Genomic DNA, 16,596 nt, shown 5'->3' on the forward strand with positions numbered 1-16,596 from the left:
CCATTTTTTCCAGTCAAGATCAACAAATTTTCCTAGAAACCTTGTTGATGTTTAGGAGCCTGCATCTCTGCTGAAACCAAAAGCTGTTAGTTACCTCAACACCTATGAGGATCTGGTCCACAATGTATACAACAGTGCAGGTCTAAATTGCAATCTCTTCCCATTTTCTTAAATTGGCAGAATGTGGTCAAGTGCTCTGGGGTATACTTCAGAATATTTAAAAATATATGTTCAGAACAAATTTTTAGGTGTAATATTATAAATATAAGAAAAACAAAACAATGACTCATAACAACATGACTTTGTTCATAATACAATGTGAAAAATCATAATATTTTAATTATAGTGAAATGTGTAATTTACTCTGTTGAAGAAAGAACTTCTGGAGAATGAGTGGCAAAATTAAGCATTAGTATTGCAGAGATCACAAGATCACAGATGAACTAAGAATGCTTCTGTGTTTTGGGGTTTTTTTTCAGTGAAATGTCTACCAACCCAACAGGAAAGACTTCATAATTTCTTTCAGTCTATTCTTCCTCTATGGGACAAACTGGTAATACATTTAAACAGAGAGATACATTTATTGTTCTTTATTCTGTCTCACCACAGAATATTTCTTCATTGCCAGGCCTACATAAAAGTCACAATGCTTAAACAGTGGGTGTACTGACACCACTGACAATCATCCTGACCAGGACTGTCTTTCTGGTTCCCTGTGCTCCTCCATCTGGCTGTCTAAATCTGTTTCATGTCTCATTTAAATAAGGCAGGCTTTGAGGCAGATGATCTTTCACCAAAGTATTGCCTTACCCTCTCTGTAATATTCCACAGAAATACAGTCAGTGAATTAATAAGAATGAGAGTGCGAAAGTAATACTGTTGCAAGGAGCTACCGATGGTTCACTTATTTTTGTTAGTTTGAAAATGGAAGAAACTGTAAGGAAAATACTTTCTTTTACCAGCATAGTTACAAGTATATACGAGCACTGACAGTGAAAATGCATGTAAAGCAGTGAAAACTGGACAATTCGATTCAGACTGTCATCTGTTTTTGTGACCTTGGACATTGGAGCCATCAAGCATTCAGCTTGCCCACCTGGTGAGTTGCCCCTGTTGCTGTGGTGCTAGAGGTTAGCTACACTGTACGCTCAGTACTGTACATGAACGTGAAAAACAGTCTTCAGTTTGAAGAGCTTACCATCCAAATAACCAAAGGAATAAAAGAGAAGAAGAGAGGAGATACTGTTATCTTCATTTCACATCAGGAATGAATCATTGAGACCTTGAAACTTCCAAATGTTACCTAACCAGAATGGCAACCTGAGTGCAGATCTCCTTAGCTAATATGACTTTCATTTTCATCCCTGCTGTGATTAGGCCTGATGGAAAACCCATTACTACGCAAATTGTGCCTGGACAAATTGTTATAGGATTTTTAAACTCAGTGGTTGCAATGCTTCCTGGGAGTTTTAAATCAGGCACCCAGTGCTTCCCCATGTGTTACGTTCTTAGGGCAAACCGTGTTTCCTGCAATACATGAGCATCAAATGATTCCCGTGAGACACAGAAGCAGCTCAGCTAGAGGCTGGAAACATGGTGCCTCATGAAAGATGTATTGTAGGCTCAGAATTCAGTCTGAAGGAAAAATGGGGATCAGTCACATTTAACTCCCACTGAGCCCTGAGGCCATCTAAAATAAAATTGAGCTGTTTGACAGGAAATACACTACTTTGTTTAAAACTGTTCTCATTTAGGTCAATCTCAATCAACATTAAATGTTCTGTTTAATTTTTCCTAACAGCAAATAAAAAGGAAAAAGAGACTATATCAAACTTTTCCACAGAAGACAGATGTTTGAGAAAAAGCTGTTCCACAGCATATCTCAATAAGACTGAAATTCTGAAGGCTTCATTTTCTGTCAAAAAACTGCCAATGGAAAATTCCCGGCCAGGTCTAATTGACTTACAGAACTAGATCCCTTCACTGTTCCAAATACTGCACTCTTTGTTTGAAAGTGTTAGAAGCGTACAAACTGTTACCCTGAGGCTTGCTAGAAAACTGAGAATAGGTTTAATTACAGTACTGAAAAATAGCAGGTCTTGCAGGGAACACGAAGTGCATTAACTCTTTTCCAGTCAAATAAAGGTTGCTCTGGCACAAATGCCATGGTCCCATCATGTATCAAGACAGGGAGACTTTGTGAAACCATACAGAAAGCAATGCATCATCCAAAATGAGAGGAAACATGTTAAACTACCAAAGCCACTTAAAAAAGTGTTACGTTCTTAACATTTGGAAGAAAAACATCCTGGAAATCCAAATCTGAGAGTGACTGAGTTCTCCAACTGGGAAAACTGTAGCTGTATGGCATGAGCTCAAGGGAGATTGGATGAGAACAGAAAGCAGCTTCGCTTCAAGACACTCATACAAATATACCAGTGGAGCTCTTGTCATGATCATTGCTGATTAAACTCTACTTACTTAATTATTCAAAGTGAATTCCCTTGTCGTGCAAGAGGTTTGACGAGGTACGTATATTTAATTTGATCTATACTGTGGGGATAATGAACACTCCTTGATGGAAAAATAAAGTCTTTTCACAGAACCACAGAATGGTAGGGCTTGGAAGGGACTTCTGTGGGTCATCTAGTCCAACCCCCCTTCCAAAGCAGGGTCACCTATAGCAGGCTGCACAGGACCTTGTCCAGGCGGGTCTTGAATATCTCCAGAGAAGGAGACTCCACAACCCCTCTGGCCAACCCGTTCCAGTGTTCCATCACCCTCAGAGTGAAGAAGTTCTTCCTCATTGTCCTGGGTTTGGCCAGAACAGGGCTAATTTTCACCGGACTCCAGGAAGGGGCACAGCCGGGGGGTGGGGGCTGACCCCACCTGGCCAAACAGAGCCTGGTATTCCATACCATGTGACGTCACGCGGGGTTCCGGGGGGGGGGGGGGCGGCGCGGCGGGAAGGCACTCACGGCTCGGGGGAAGGCAGCGTCGGTCCTGTTTCGGGAGAGCGGCTGTCTGTACGGTTCGTTGTTGTGTTTTCTCCTTATTTGTATCGTTGTTGTTCCTGTTTTCCCTCTGTTTGCTGTTCTGTTAAACTGCCCTTATCCCGACCCACCAGTTTCTGCCTTTTTCTTTTCATTCTCCTCCGCACGCCGGCGGGGGGAGGGGCGGCCGCGTGGCGCTTTTGTTGCCGGCGGCAGCCGAAACCGAAACACTCATGTTCAGATGGAACTTCCTATGCTTCAGTTTGTGCCCGTTGCCCCTTGTCCTGTTGCTGGACACTACTGAAAAGAGTCTGACCCCATCCTCCTGACACCCACCCTTCAGATATTTATAACCATTTATAAGATCCCCTCTCAGCCTTCTCTTCTTCAGGCTAAACAAATCCAGCTCCCTCATGCTTTCCTTGAAGGACAGATGCTCCAGTCCCCTCATCATCTTCGTATCCCTCCACTGGACTCTCTCCAGTAGCTCCTCATCTTTCTTGAAGTGGGGAGTCCAGAACTGGACGCAGTACTCCAGATGGGGCCTCACTAGGGCAGAGTAGAGGGGAAGGAAAACCTAAACTGCTAAACGGCTTTGCACCACACATTAGGATGAATTTCCTCTGAGCTATCTTTCTCTCTGTGGAAAACCTCTATGTGCATGAAGCTATACACGTAGCACTGATGGAGTGGGAGTGGGAAACAGGGGAAGTCACACTCTTTCTTCGAGGATGGCATGTGAGGTTCACAGTGGAAGGCTGTCTCCATGCTTTCTATGTGGAACTGGGCTCCTCATGGACATTTGGTTCTTGAACAGTGGTAGAAGAAGTAGTAGTACTTACTAAAACTGCCACAGAAAGAGCAAGTTTCCACTGACAGGGCAGTTCCCACTCTTCAGCCAGGTCTATGACACAAGGAGAAGCATGCAGGAACTTCTGGACTTGCACACACAGATGGACAAGGTGAGGATTTATGCAGCCGGACTTTGAACAGTTTGTAGTTTCACTTCCAAGTGAAAATTAATTCAGAAACCCTATGCTGGAACCAAGGCAACGTCTTCTGTGAGTCCCCTGTGACGGAAGCTGCCTACATCCTGGCAACTTATCCATGTAGCTATTTTGTTTCCACTTCTAAATTTGAAGAAAGATCCAAGGGAAAAGTTAAACAGAAGGGAGGGAATTATTTACTTTTGCTTAGCTAGTTCCAGTTCAGCAGAAAAGAGTTAGCAAATGACAGAAACTGAAGCTGAAGTATGTTCAATTTATATTTCGGTCCTCCTCCTCCACCAAACTCCATCTCCATTTCAGCATTTGGAAACTGTCATCTCTGTATTGTGACTGATTCTGCTGGAGGAGGCATCACAATTTTTTACTGGATGTTCACCGCCTCTTGAAAGTTTGTCTGTCAGTGGCGTAATCAGAACTGCTAACTGTTGATGGCTTTGGTAAATATGTCCTATACTTACGGCAACAGCTGGCAGCTGGGTTCTTTTAAAATGTCAGCCTGAATCCTGCATGTTGTCTACCTGAAAGCTTGGCCCTAAGCCCAGTTCAAAAGCTACTCCCATATGTCTCTGCATGTTTTAAAAGAGATTGATTACATCATCATGCAAAGGATGTATCCCTGCATCAGATTTGGAATTTTGTTCAAAACTCAAGCATATGCATTCCCACCTACAGCTTAACTATAAGAATCTGTTAGTTCCATTTCCCATGAATCAGCACTAGAAACTATTAAGAAGCTCAAAAAGAACAGATTGTGCTTTTTTCCAGATGAAGCTTAATATAGTACAGTACATAATAATGCTTCAATCTGATAGAAAAGGGTCAGGCAAACTGCAGGCTGCTCTTGCTGCTTCTTCTGCCCAGAAACTGAGGCAATTAAACTATCTGGACATAAACTATTAAGAACTTATCTGCTTTGCATGGCAAAACAGCAAGGTTTCTAATCTTAAAATAATAAACAAAATGCACTGACTTCTGCTCTGTCACACTACAGATTATCAATACAACACAAAAATTCCCTGAAGCCAAATGGAATAATGAACTACATTTTCTCCTGCCCAAGGATTTTTGAGGTGTCTCATGTTTCTTTTTAAATACGAGAGCTTTTTTATCATTAGCTGCACATACAAATTGTTATCAGGCAATTGTTTAGTTTACAACAGAGTTAGAAGAGAATCAACCTGTAGGAGAGATTTAGCGTGTAAAACTGATTTGGGCAGGACACAGTGAAAATCCACAAAGTAAAAGAAGAGGAGGCTCAAGTGAAATGAACGAAATGCATTATGTCATTCATTTAGCTGGTAATAATCCTACCTATCACAAAGCATATTTATTTAGGCAGAGGTGCTTCAATCATTTTTATAGGCAAGGAAGAGCAAAACACAGAATAATATTCTATGCTTTATCTGAGACACAGAAATAAGCCAAGACAGGTTATAATTCTCAGTAGATGTTTTGCAAGCAATACAGGGAACACACATCTTCGTTTTTTGCTACTTTTCACTGGTATCAATAAGATGAACTTTGCCAGAAATATCTAAAAAAATCTAAGTAGGTATAATTTTGAAAATGCGTGTGGGAGTAATGGAAGGTATTTATGAAAGTCAACACGCTGGTTCATTACCAGAATGATCTTCCTGAAAGTCAAGAATATGGGGGCGTAGAATAGTTTCCCAAATGGAAACGTTAGACGTCTCTTTGAATGTTGCACTTCAAATTAACCATGGCAAAACACCCATAGTACCTACTAGTACTGGTACCCACTAGATATTGTCCACATTTAGCTGCTGTGACTGTATGAGCCTTTTAATGTTTCATCACTACCAAGCAGAAAGATATAACATAAAATCTCTTGAACAGCTACAGCAATCACATGCTACTCAGATAACATGATCAAAATCACAGGCTTCCTGGTACAGTTATATCTGCAAATAGAATGGGACAATAGAGCATTATTTGTTTCTAAAGGATGCAAACCAAATGAAATCAAATCACATGTGCCTGAAATTCTGGAGTTGTCTATGTGTGCTAAAAAAGGAAAAACATTATAACCTGTTTTCGATTGATCAAAGTATTTTATTTAGATGATTTTAAAATGGGATTTTAGTTTCTACATTAAGTGCATATGTATAAAACCAGGAAAAAATAAAATAAAAAGGTCATTTGGAAAGCAACCCATTAAAAATACCTTCAAAGAGAATAGTTGCTCAAAACATATTCTGCTTTAATATCTCCAGCAGATCTTTTCCTTAACAATCACTCAGAGACTGGGCTGTTCCACTTCAATTATCTTGAGTGCTAGATAGCAACTTCAACGCCTAAGAGCTCTTTCCTCATAAGATATTCAATCTTAAAGTCTGAATTTCATGGAAAAATATATGTACACACATATGTACACATATGCATTTACAAGGATACTACTCTTTCTTGTAAACTAACCTCAAACATTCAGAATACAAGTAGCCAAACGCTGCTCTGGTGAAAGGACACCAACCCAGAACAAGTCCTGCTAGGTTTTGCTTGGCATGGCAGTATGCTGTATCTCCAGCACCATGCCTCACATGAGGCCGCACATCAAAACAGCCGTTACCAAGCTTCTTCATAGGGCTGCTGCAGAACTATGGCACAGCACAGTACGCAGCCAGGATGGAAGACTTCTTGATGAAAATGTGGCCTGTTGTATGCAATTAGTTCTCACACAAGAGTTGTTTTGCTGTGAGGTTATGCTCTTTGGCAGGCGTTGTCAAGCAAATTTATCTGTTGCTTCTCACGCAGAACGAAACAATCATATAAAGGGAAGTTTCTCCAAAGAGGTGACTACTCAAGCATAGCAGCCAGGCAATGATGGCTGGGTTTGGAGAGGTATCAGAGAACTAGAAAAATTCAAAGGAACAACATGGAGCAAAAATTCCCTCAGTGATTAATTTAAGAAAGCTACCTACGCCATCCTTAAAATTGCTCTACCTGCACAGACAAACTCAAAGTGATTCAGAGTGCATGATCTAACAGCTCAGGCCTTACGACGGATGTAAAACACTGATGACTGCAGCTAGGACTCTGTCCTTAGCTATATATATGATCATAGAAAACTCGTATATCTAGTTCCTTGGATGTTCATCTTTTCTATTCAAACTGTAAGCCCTTTGAACAGCATTTATCTATTGTTAAGTGTTCATAAAATTGAGACCCAAAAGGATTGCCTATATCCCTGATGGCTTGATAGATGAAGAGAGTAGAATTCAAGAAGTGTCAATATAAAGAAGCATTAATTACCATGACATCATACCGGCTATGAACTCACTTTCCTGTTATATTAACTGTTTTGAGATTTTCAGTTATGTATACTTGAGGACAAAAAACCTTTTCATAATCTCAAAAATATCAGTCAACCAAAAAATTCCACTTCTAAATGTCTTAACATTAAATTCAACCTGAATGAAATAATTTGTTGAAATGATCTTATAATATTTAATTTAGATATTGACCATTTTATTACTTCATATAAGCCTTATATCACCTTCTACATTGTAAAATAAAACCAAAATATGTATTCTGAACCAGGAAACTAGTTTATTTTTATTTCAAAAATAATTAACTGAAATATTTTGACATTTAAAAACAAATTGAACATGTTTAATTAAGAAATTAATTAAGCTCTTTTCTGTGAGGTATTTAAGATTCAGCTACTGGGTGTTTTCTGACTAGAAATTTTTATTCAAAGTTTTTTCGACCAGCTCTATCCATTAGGTGCTTGTTTAAATAAATAACGTTTAAATTATTTTAGTGAGGTAATATACAATATACACAAGATATAATGGTACTTAATTAAATTAAATATGTCAGTTCATTATCTCCTCATCTGAGAGAGCTTAAAGTATCACTCTGATGGCAAAGTTTCTCTTCTCTTTCTCATCTTATCTTGGATATTTTGAAATACTTAATTCATTCCTCTTAAGAAAATAATAACCTAGTTTCACAGTTTAATGCACCTCACTTCTGTTTATTTTTAAATTATCACTTCATAACTTTGAAAGAAAGACTCATTTAAGCATTGCTGTTATGTGAGAACAGGGAACAGGCTGCAAACAGCCTTTTCTGTAGAATTCTTTTGATCTGTCCAACTAACTGGCATGTCTGCTGCTTTGTGGCCTTGTCCACTGAGCAATGTTTGAAGTCCTCCATGATTCTAATGTCTGCTAAAGAATTTTAAGCTTGACAGCTTTTGTAGAAACATGCTGCCATCTCTGCCTGCTCTCCTTGTTTACAGACTGGAGAGATTAAAAATTTTCTGTACAATTTTTTTTATGAAATAGATCTTTCTACCTACCTGCCTTTAAGACATTTCCCTTGGATATTTCCTATATAATTTCATTATTTCATTTCAAAATGAAATCATTAATAAAAGCACAGTTCCTGTTGGACTCTGGGGATACTCTAACTTTTCTTTCGTTTTCATTTAGGGTTATGCTTTTCATTTTTCATTTGGTTTTTAGGTAGAAATGAGGACACCTGAGACTGACAGTATTGGACTGGAGGCTGTTCCTTCCAGCAGACAAATACTGTGTCAGAAAGGAGAGGGCTCTGAAGTGGGAACACTTCAGTCTATGATCTTGTATCCTTCATTGTAGGCGTAGTGAATTCCCAAGGAATGCACCTGCCTGGGGCTTCTTCACTGCTATTTGGACCCAGTCCCAGTTCTGGCTTAGGGCATTGATTATTATATTTCTCAAAAGAGTTGGTCTCTTCTGTAAGTGAACAACATCACACTTCTATATGTTCACAACCTGGAACATACCTTCATGTAATATTAATTCTTAACTCTGCTGTGTTCTGTAACTGGTCTTTTCTAAAACACACTCGATGTCCTATTCTGCTGCTGCAGTAGATGAGCACTACCGGAAGTCACCCAGCAAAAAGAAGTGGAATTAAGGGATTAAATAGTCTCTGAAGGCCTTCAATTAATCTTTTGAGTTTTCTGTTAAGTACCTCTTTTTCTCCCCTATCTCCTCATATGTGAAATGGAGGTATATGTTTTCCTAGCAGTAGTGTCATGAAAATAAATGTATTACAGATTAAGAGAAACTCAGATAACTACAGTAATGAGGACCACACTTGTGAACAGACTTAAAGAAACCTGATAATTTTGCCTCATAAAAACACATTTGCTTAGCTATAACGTGTTTATTATAACAACAAGACTCTGTATGTCTAACGTCTTTTTAAATAATAACACCTAATACTGTCCACAGTAATTTTAGATGATGGTAAGGCTACTCTGAAAAGACCACCTTAATTTCACTTTACCTGATTGTGCACATTCATACTCAGCATGTACATTTGGGACAAGAATGGGGTTCATGACTCTCGATCTGAACTCTAGGAGCAGCGAGGTCTATCAAGAAACCATGAATATTTAGAATAATAACTGGAAGGTAGATCTATGACTGCATTTCCCAGGAGGGCTTGTCGAAAGATTTTAAAGGGGACAATATGAAGTTTTTTGGAGGATATTAATCATTCTTAAAGTATACTGTGTAGGATGAGAAGGCCTATACTGTGTGACTAACTACATTCTTGGAGATGATAGTGTCATTTTATGGATATGTTTTCTCTTGGTGGGTAACAAAGATTGCATCTTAGAAGAATATTTGAAAAATACATTTGAATATATTAGGGGTACAGGTGGTTTTCAAATTGTACCTTTCGAGGGTATTACCTAGTAGGACACTACCATCCTCAGCTTTTGGATGCAGAAACTGAAGAAAGAAAAGACAGTAATACACCAGGGTTGAAGGCAAGAATATGACCTTCTGAATTTTGGACTAAGCTGCCCTAGGACAATAGAATCATTAGTTATTAAATAATTATAGATTAATTTTTGGTTTAGAAGCTCTTTGAAATGGTTGAGATTTCAAGGCTACCTTGGACAAACTGTCCAAGCCAAACTAGGTTTTTCGTAAGTTCTTCTTCGCTAGTTCTTAACCTATTCTTCTATGCTCTCTTGTAGTTTAAGCCTATTATATCTTGTCCTATCAAATACAATAGCTTCTCAGATGTGATGTTTTCAGAAGTCCTTAACTGTTTTGAAGACAACCACTATGTCTCCACTTAATTTTCTTTTTCTTTATAGAGTAAACAAGTCCAGTTATAATCTGATGGTCCCGTTCTCTACAATTCTTTTCATACTTCAGGGTATCTAGTTGTTGATCTCCAATTAGTTCATGTGGTAGAGCAGGATGATGTGCAGTTTTTGTGAAGGTACGTTACTTTTCTATCTTGTATCTTGCCTCATCAGGGTAGAATTGAAAGACCATTTCATATCTCTAAAATCTATTAACCCTTTGTATACTTTCAGTATGATATGTACTTTTTTTTAACAACGGAATGACACTGTTGACTCAAGTTTAACTTGTGATCCATTTTACTCTTCTAGGTCTTGTTTTCTGTAGAACTGCTTCTCAGTCAGTCATTCCTCACCCAGTATTTAAGCAGCAGATTATTCCATTCTAGGAGTAGCTTCATCCATCATGGTACTGTTTACAGGTTTAATAACCATACTCTGTTTATCATAATTCAAACCAGTCTTGGAAATGTCAGTTAAAAATGGATTCAGGGCAGATCTTTGAGAAGGCCATTGAGCTTATCTCTCCTGTTGGAAAGCTAACAAGTGAGAAATAAAGCCTGAATAAAGTTCTAAAGTCAGTTTGGTATGATTTAGTTTTGTAGAATACACATTGTCCTTGCTTTATAACACCGGTAAGAAATTGTCCATTTCTTGAGAACAATTTTTTGTGTGTTGTAGAAGTGAAATTAGGTTGCCTGATCTCTTTCCTCACTTTCTTCTTCAAGATAGGTAGTGCTACCTCAATTCAGTTTGCTGAAGCATTATACATCTGCCAAATTACTCCAGGAGAACCATTAAAGGTTTCAATACTGTTTCAGTCAATTCAGCACGGTAGATGAACCAGATGATTTGAGAATATATCATTATCTAATCTCTAGAAACTTCTGTAATTCCTGGATTATTCTTTACTTATTCTAGCGTAAAGTAGAGTATGACAGGCAGAATTTAAGTAATTGAACAAAACGCAAGCGTAAAACCTTTAAGCAACAGCTGCCTAGATATGAAATTGTCAATATTTATCAAGTCTTCACATCCAAGTGTTCAAGCACATATAAAATGTCTTTACGTCAAATGAGTCACATAGCCTCAATTGTTTCCTGACCAGAAAGTTTATTTTATAGGATGGATAGATTGTGCTCTCTTTTCTTTTGTATTATGTTTTTTCCACTGTCTTTCCAAGGACAAATAGATTATACGCTGATGATTGTGGCACTTCTCTGGAAACTGAAGAATATGAGTTTGAACACACTCAGGCTGAGGAGAGAACAAGATGTAAATTTTCAGTATGTCCTGGGTGGATATTGAAAATACTAGGCTATGACATAAAAAAAGTTATCTTCTACTCATGTCTCAAGAGAAAATAAGCATCTTTTTTCAGGATAAGATTCAGATTTGGAAACCAAGTGAACAGTAGTAATTAAAGATGTCATGATCTGTGTTTGCCTTGTTCTCTTGTGCTTTCTTAACACAAAGATTTTTCTGAATTGCATGTTATTGCTGTATTTGGATATCAGACAGAGAGCTTGGGAAATTTTGAACTCAAATTCCTGACATCTTATTTATTGTTTTATTAAATATTTTTCCCTATAGTATCTAATTGATTGATCCAACATCAGAGTAGTAAAATATTTCTATAACACACTCATCTGCTGCAAAGAAAACAGTACTGAAAGAAACCCAAATTGTTCTGCCTTCAGGAAATGAAACAAATGGACATATTTATCTAACCTGACATGGACTGAAATGGCCAGGCTGTTTCACATGGACCATCAAGAAACTATTACGACATTCCTGTCCTCCACTCCATTAATAAGTATTTCACCATTATATTAGTAAGAGAAGAGAAGCATAAGGCTTGAAGTGTCTTTATTCTCTTCTGGAATAATATTTACTTTCATCATGTTTAGGAGCCATGTCATATTTTTTCATGAGCGATAATATTTTCTTCAAGAAGGTTCTCCATAACCTGAATGCCAATGTCGGGGTAGTGATGGAGCAAAGGGGAGCAGATCCTACGGTATAGTTGTCACTACACTGCAAGTTTCAGCATTTGCAAGATAAGCACTGGCACTTGACATGGCAGATTAATGAGTGTTCAGAGCATTCAGGAAGATTAGTCTGTGCTCATTTAGCTGAATGTCCCTGTCAAGTGCCCTTTAATCGGCATGATTTCAAGTCATTTCATTGACACTAAAGGAAATGTTCTTTGGGCAGTGCTGTTGCTTTACATACTGCTGTTGTTTGCTTAGGTGTTGGAAGCAAAACCATCAGCAAAACTCTTACAGATATTAACACTGCAGATAAATAGCTTTTGCCTAGGCGGGGCATTTATAAATATGTGCAGTTTTTCCAGAATGCTGGTCTCTCCTGGAAGGACATGGAGAAGAAGCCTTTTGGCCAAAAAGCAGTTAGCAAAAGCATCAGAGGACCTGAAATTCTTTTTGAGTATGAGATGCTGAAGTGCAGAGATGATGACTTCACCTGATGTACTAAACACTGTCATCTATCATATTTAGTTTCTTCCTTAATGATCTGAAGAGGGAGTAAACAATGTTAATGAAACTTGCAAATGACATTGAACTGGACAATGTTGAGGATGCCAGCCAGGACACAGGAGCATTGCAAAGGTTTCTAAAGATATTGTTGACTTGGCTAGAAAGCTGGGGAAAGAAACAGGCTCACCTTGTCATACTTAAACTAAAAATTCTGGACTGGGTGTAAGGATAATAACAAAGGCAACAGAGAAAGAAGGAAGAAAATCAGGCACAATTTAGCAAGGTGATACAATTAAATAAACATGCAAGTAACTTGTATCTCTGCATTTTGTTTTATTGTTTTTTAATTATTAGCTTAGACTTTGGGAAAAAATGCGATTTCTGTCACTCCAAACTGTTTGCAAGAAAGTTCATTTTTCTGAATGTTTTTTCCTATGGAAATAAAAGGTAATTATATGACTGAAATTAATATTCTCTCATTAGGACCCTCAGAAAAGATGTTGGAAAAGAAACCTCAGCTCCTTCTGACTGAGGACTAGGTGATCTGTATCTTCCACTGTTGTTGTCAAAACACAGTCTGGATGGCTTCTCTTAATCTTTCCTGGTGGAACTTGCCCGTTTTTTATTAAATTTGTATTTTTTCTTTGCTTCTGCCTGGAGTTGATCAGCAATGCTCAATTTCGTGATCCAGTAATCTCCCTAGAACATTTTCTGAACTGATGTATCAACAAAACTTTCAGCTTTACACATGTGGGCTCTTGCCAGCTACAGAATACAAGACAGTAGGATGTTCACTCATAATGTGCCAGAAGTTATCATGGAAGTTGGTATGTTAAGTACAGGAATGAAAATTCAGGGCATGAAATACCCTCCATTTCCTAGAACACGAGGATACAAATGCAAATATTTGAAATGTACAAATAATTCAGAAAACAAGTGTGGTAACTATTGTAGTAGCAGGAAAAAATAAAAGAAAATTCGCAAACTTAAAATTAATATGAAAGAAATCATAAAATACATGGCAAAGGTCTTAAAAGATCTGAATTAAGGACTAAGTTTTAGTTCAACATTTGTGTGGCATCTAGCTTGATAAGATCACTGCAGGAGTAGTCATAAGTACTAGATCTGGAATAATAATAATAATGTAATCACCAGTAACAGTACTTCAAGCAAGAAAATCAGAAAAATAAAGGACACTACTTAAATTGTTCGCAAGCTGCCTTGAAAGTGCATGAATTAAGCAGGTTTTAAAAAACAATGGTTATACTTTTTGCCATATATCATTTTTTTCATCATATTTAATGGGAAATATTTATTATCTTATTGCCTTAGAAATGTCAGCCTGTCTTATACCTCATAGACCTGTTTAACCACCTGAAAAAGAATTTGGTGGCAGTGTTCATAAACAATTAATCTCTCTGTTACGAAATGCCTTTTCTAAAACTCCCCAGGGTAAATGCAAGGAAGGTGGAGAAAATAAATAAAAAATAATAAAAGAACAAAACCAAACCAGCCTTCGTGTCTGGATATTTTTTTAAGTACTACATACAAAGAAATGACACTGTTCTTCAGCATTTCAGCCCCAGGTTAAACTTTGTCTGTACTCCCTATCAGGTGCAAATCCCAGCGCTGTCTGGGGTATGCAAAGTCCTTGTCATCATGTACACACTCAGCACATTGCATTGATTTCAGATATTAATGGAGATCACAAAAATCAACCGACACCACAGCAGCAATCAATTTTCAGAGTAGTCTGACCATGGTACACCGTAACAGGCAGTGTTCATATGAGGTGATAACAAAAGGAAACCTCTCAAAACCACAAAAGCGGCACAGGTATGTGGGAGAGAGAAAGGGGACATCAGGAAGATTTTTTTACTAATTACTATGCTGATAAAGCAATGTTGTGTTAAGTATTTATATCGTTCAACAGTGTAACTTCTATTACTACTATTATGAATATGACTAGGACTAACTATTACTTGGAGACCCCAGGTAAGATCTTGGCGTCACTATGTTAAGCATGACACAAAGACAGGATGAGAGAGTCCATCTTCTAAAATATTTAATCCTAATTAAACAAGAAATACAAAGAATGACAATGGAAATAAAGTCACATGAAATAACAGGACTTGCAAAATGCCAGGTAACTGATTATTTATAAAGGAAGGACAGATATAACCCAAGTTATTCTATGATGGATGGATTGTCCCCTATAGCATTTGCTACTTGGGATCTTAATCCTGTTAGTTGGGATTGTAACAGTCATCCTCCTCTGTACTGTTTTTATTCCATCTACAGCAAATGGAGTGGAACCAGCAGCTGCAGGAGATATCCTGTAGCAGATATCCACCCAAAAGATGTTAAAACATAGAATCATAAAATCATGGAATGGTTTGAACTGGAAGGGACCTTAGAGACATTTTAGTTCCAAACCCTCTGCCATAGCTGGGGTATCTCCCACTAGATCAGGTTGCTCAGAGCCCCATTCAAACTGGCCTTGAATGTTTCCAGGGATGGGGGCTCCACTACCTCTCTGGGCTACCCATTCGAGTGCTTCATCACCCTTATCACAAAATATGTCTCCCTTATGTCCAGTCTAAACTCGCCCTCTTTCAGCTTAAAACCATTACCCCTTGTCCAGTCACTACAGGCCTTGGTAAAAAGTCTCTCTCCATCTTTCTTATAAGCCCCCTTTAAGTACTGAACGGCCACAATTATTGTCCCTGGAGCCTTCCCTTCTCCAGGCTGAACAGCCCCAACTCTCTCAGTCTTTCCTCATAGGAGAGGTGTTGCAGCCCTCGAATCATTTCCGTAGCCTTCTACGGCCCCGCTCCAACAGGTCCATGTCTTTCCTGTACTGAGGGTCATGTCCTGCTTTTCATCCTCCAGTACCCCCAAGTCCTTCTCAGCAGGGCTGCTCTCAATCCCTTCATCCCTCCAGCAGTATTAATAGTGGGGGATGCCCTGACCCATGTGCGGGACCTTGCATTTGGTCTTGTTGAACCTCATGAGGTTCACACAGGCCCACTTCTGTGCGGGGGCATTGCCAGCAAAACATTATTGCAGATGTCTTTCTGGTTATTACTTATATATTCAGAGACACGATTTTAAGTTGTAGACTTTACTAGTAGCTTGAACAGTAACTCCCTGTATTTATGCTGATCTCAGAAAGAATTCTGAAGAATTCGTTTTAAGTAAATGCAAGTAACTAATTTTGTGGAAATAAAAAAATCCATTATTTTTGTTATAAAAATTGTCAAGCTGATCACAGCAGGTCCTTTTCTCTTTGCAACCTTCAGGTGCTGGAAATAATTTTGGAAATTTCATGGGAAATTTTAAGTATAGAATCTTTCCAAAAGCAGAGAGGAGGCTTAAAGAAGTCAGACTGGTTTCAGAAAAGGGCATTGTCACATAATAAAAATATATTGCAGGTAAAATGGGGATAACAAAAATACTGGTGGATACCCATATAAATCTGGTAAAGTATGTAGTGCACCCGTGAAGCAGAAAAAAAATCAACATAGAATTTGATTTTTTTCTTCATACCCCATAAACAAAAACAGTAAAGACAGATCTTTTTTGTTTGCAGATTTTCAATTGGGATTTGCTGCCTTAAATTGCTTATACTGAGAGGAAATCAACATAACTTCATTAGGCTCTATGCAGGAACTATACCCAAAAGCCATAAAAATGTTATTAATATTGCAATATATAGCAATGATAAGCTGACAAACGTGCGTGAGTTCACTCACACATGAACACACATGGGGGCACACCTGATCATTTGGAGGCCAGCAGGCATCTTTGTAGAAGTTTTCCACCAGCCAGCCTTGTTGATTTTATTTTTACTTATGAACCTAATTTATACAGCTTATTGCAGCCTTTGGGTAAAATTACCCACATTATTCATGTACTTTTAGCAATTACAAATCATTTCACATGCTACGGGGATAGGGAGATATGTAAAATAGCTCTTC

General features: G+C 38.2%; 1 protein-coding gene across 7 annotated transcripts in view; it reads right to left on the bottom strand.

The window, feature by feature from the left end:
• GRM5 (glutamate metabotropic receptor 5) overlaps positions 1-16,596 on the bottom strand; it is a 307,489-nt gene that overhangs the window by 168,676 nt on the left and 122,217 nt on the right. The window lies entirely within an intron of this gene.

The sequence above is a fragment of the Opisthocomus hoazin genome, chromosome 1 (assembly GCF_030867145.1).
Source record: "Opisthocomus hoazin isolate bOpiHoa1 chromosome 1, bOpiHoa1.hap1, whole genome shotgun sequence".
NCBI classification, from domain to species: domain Eukaryota; kingdom Metazoa; phylum Chordata; class Aves; order Opisthocomiformes; family Opisthocomidae; genus Opisthocomus; species Opisthocomus hoazin.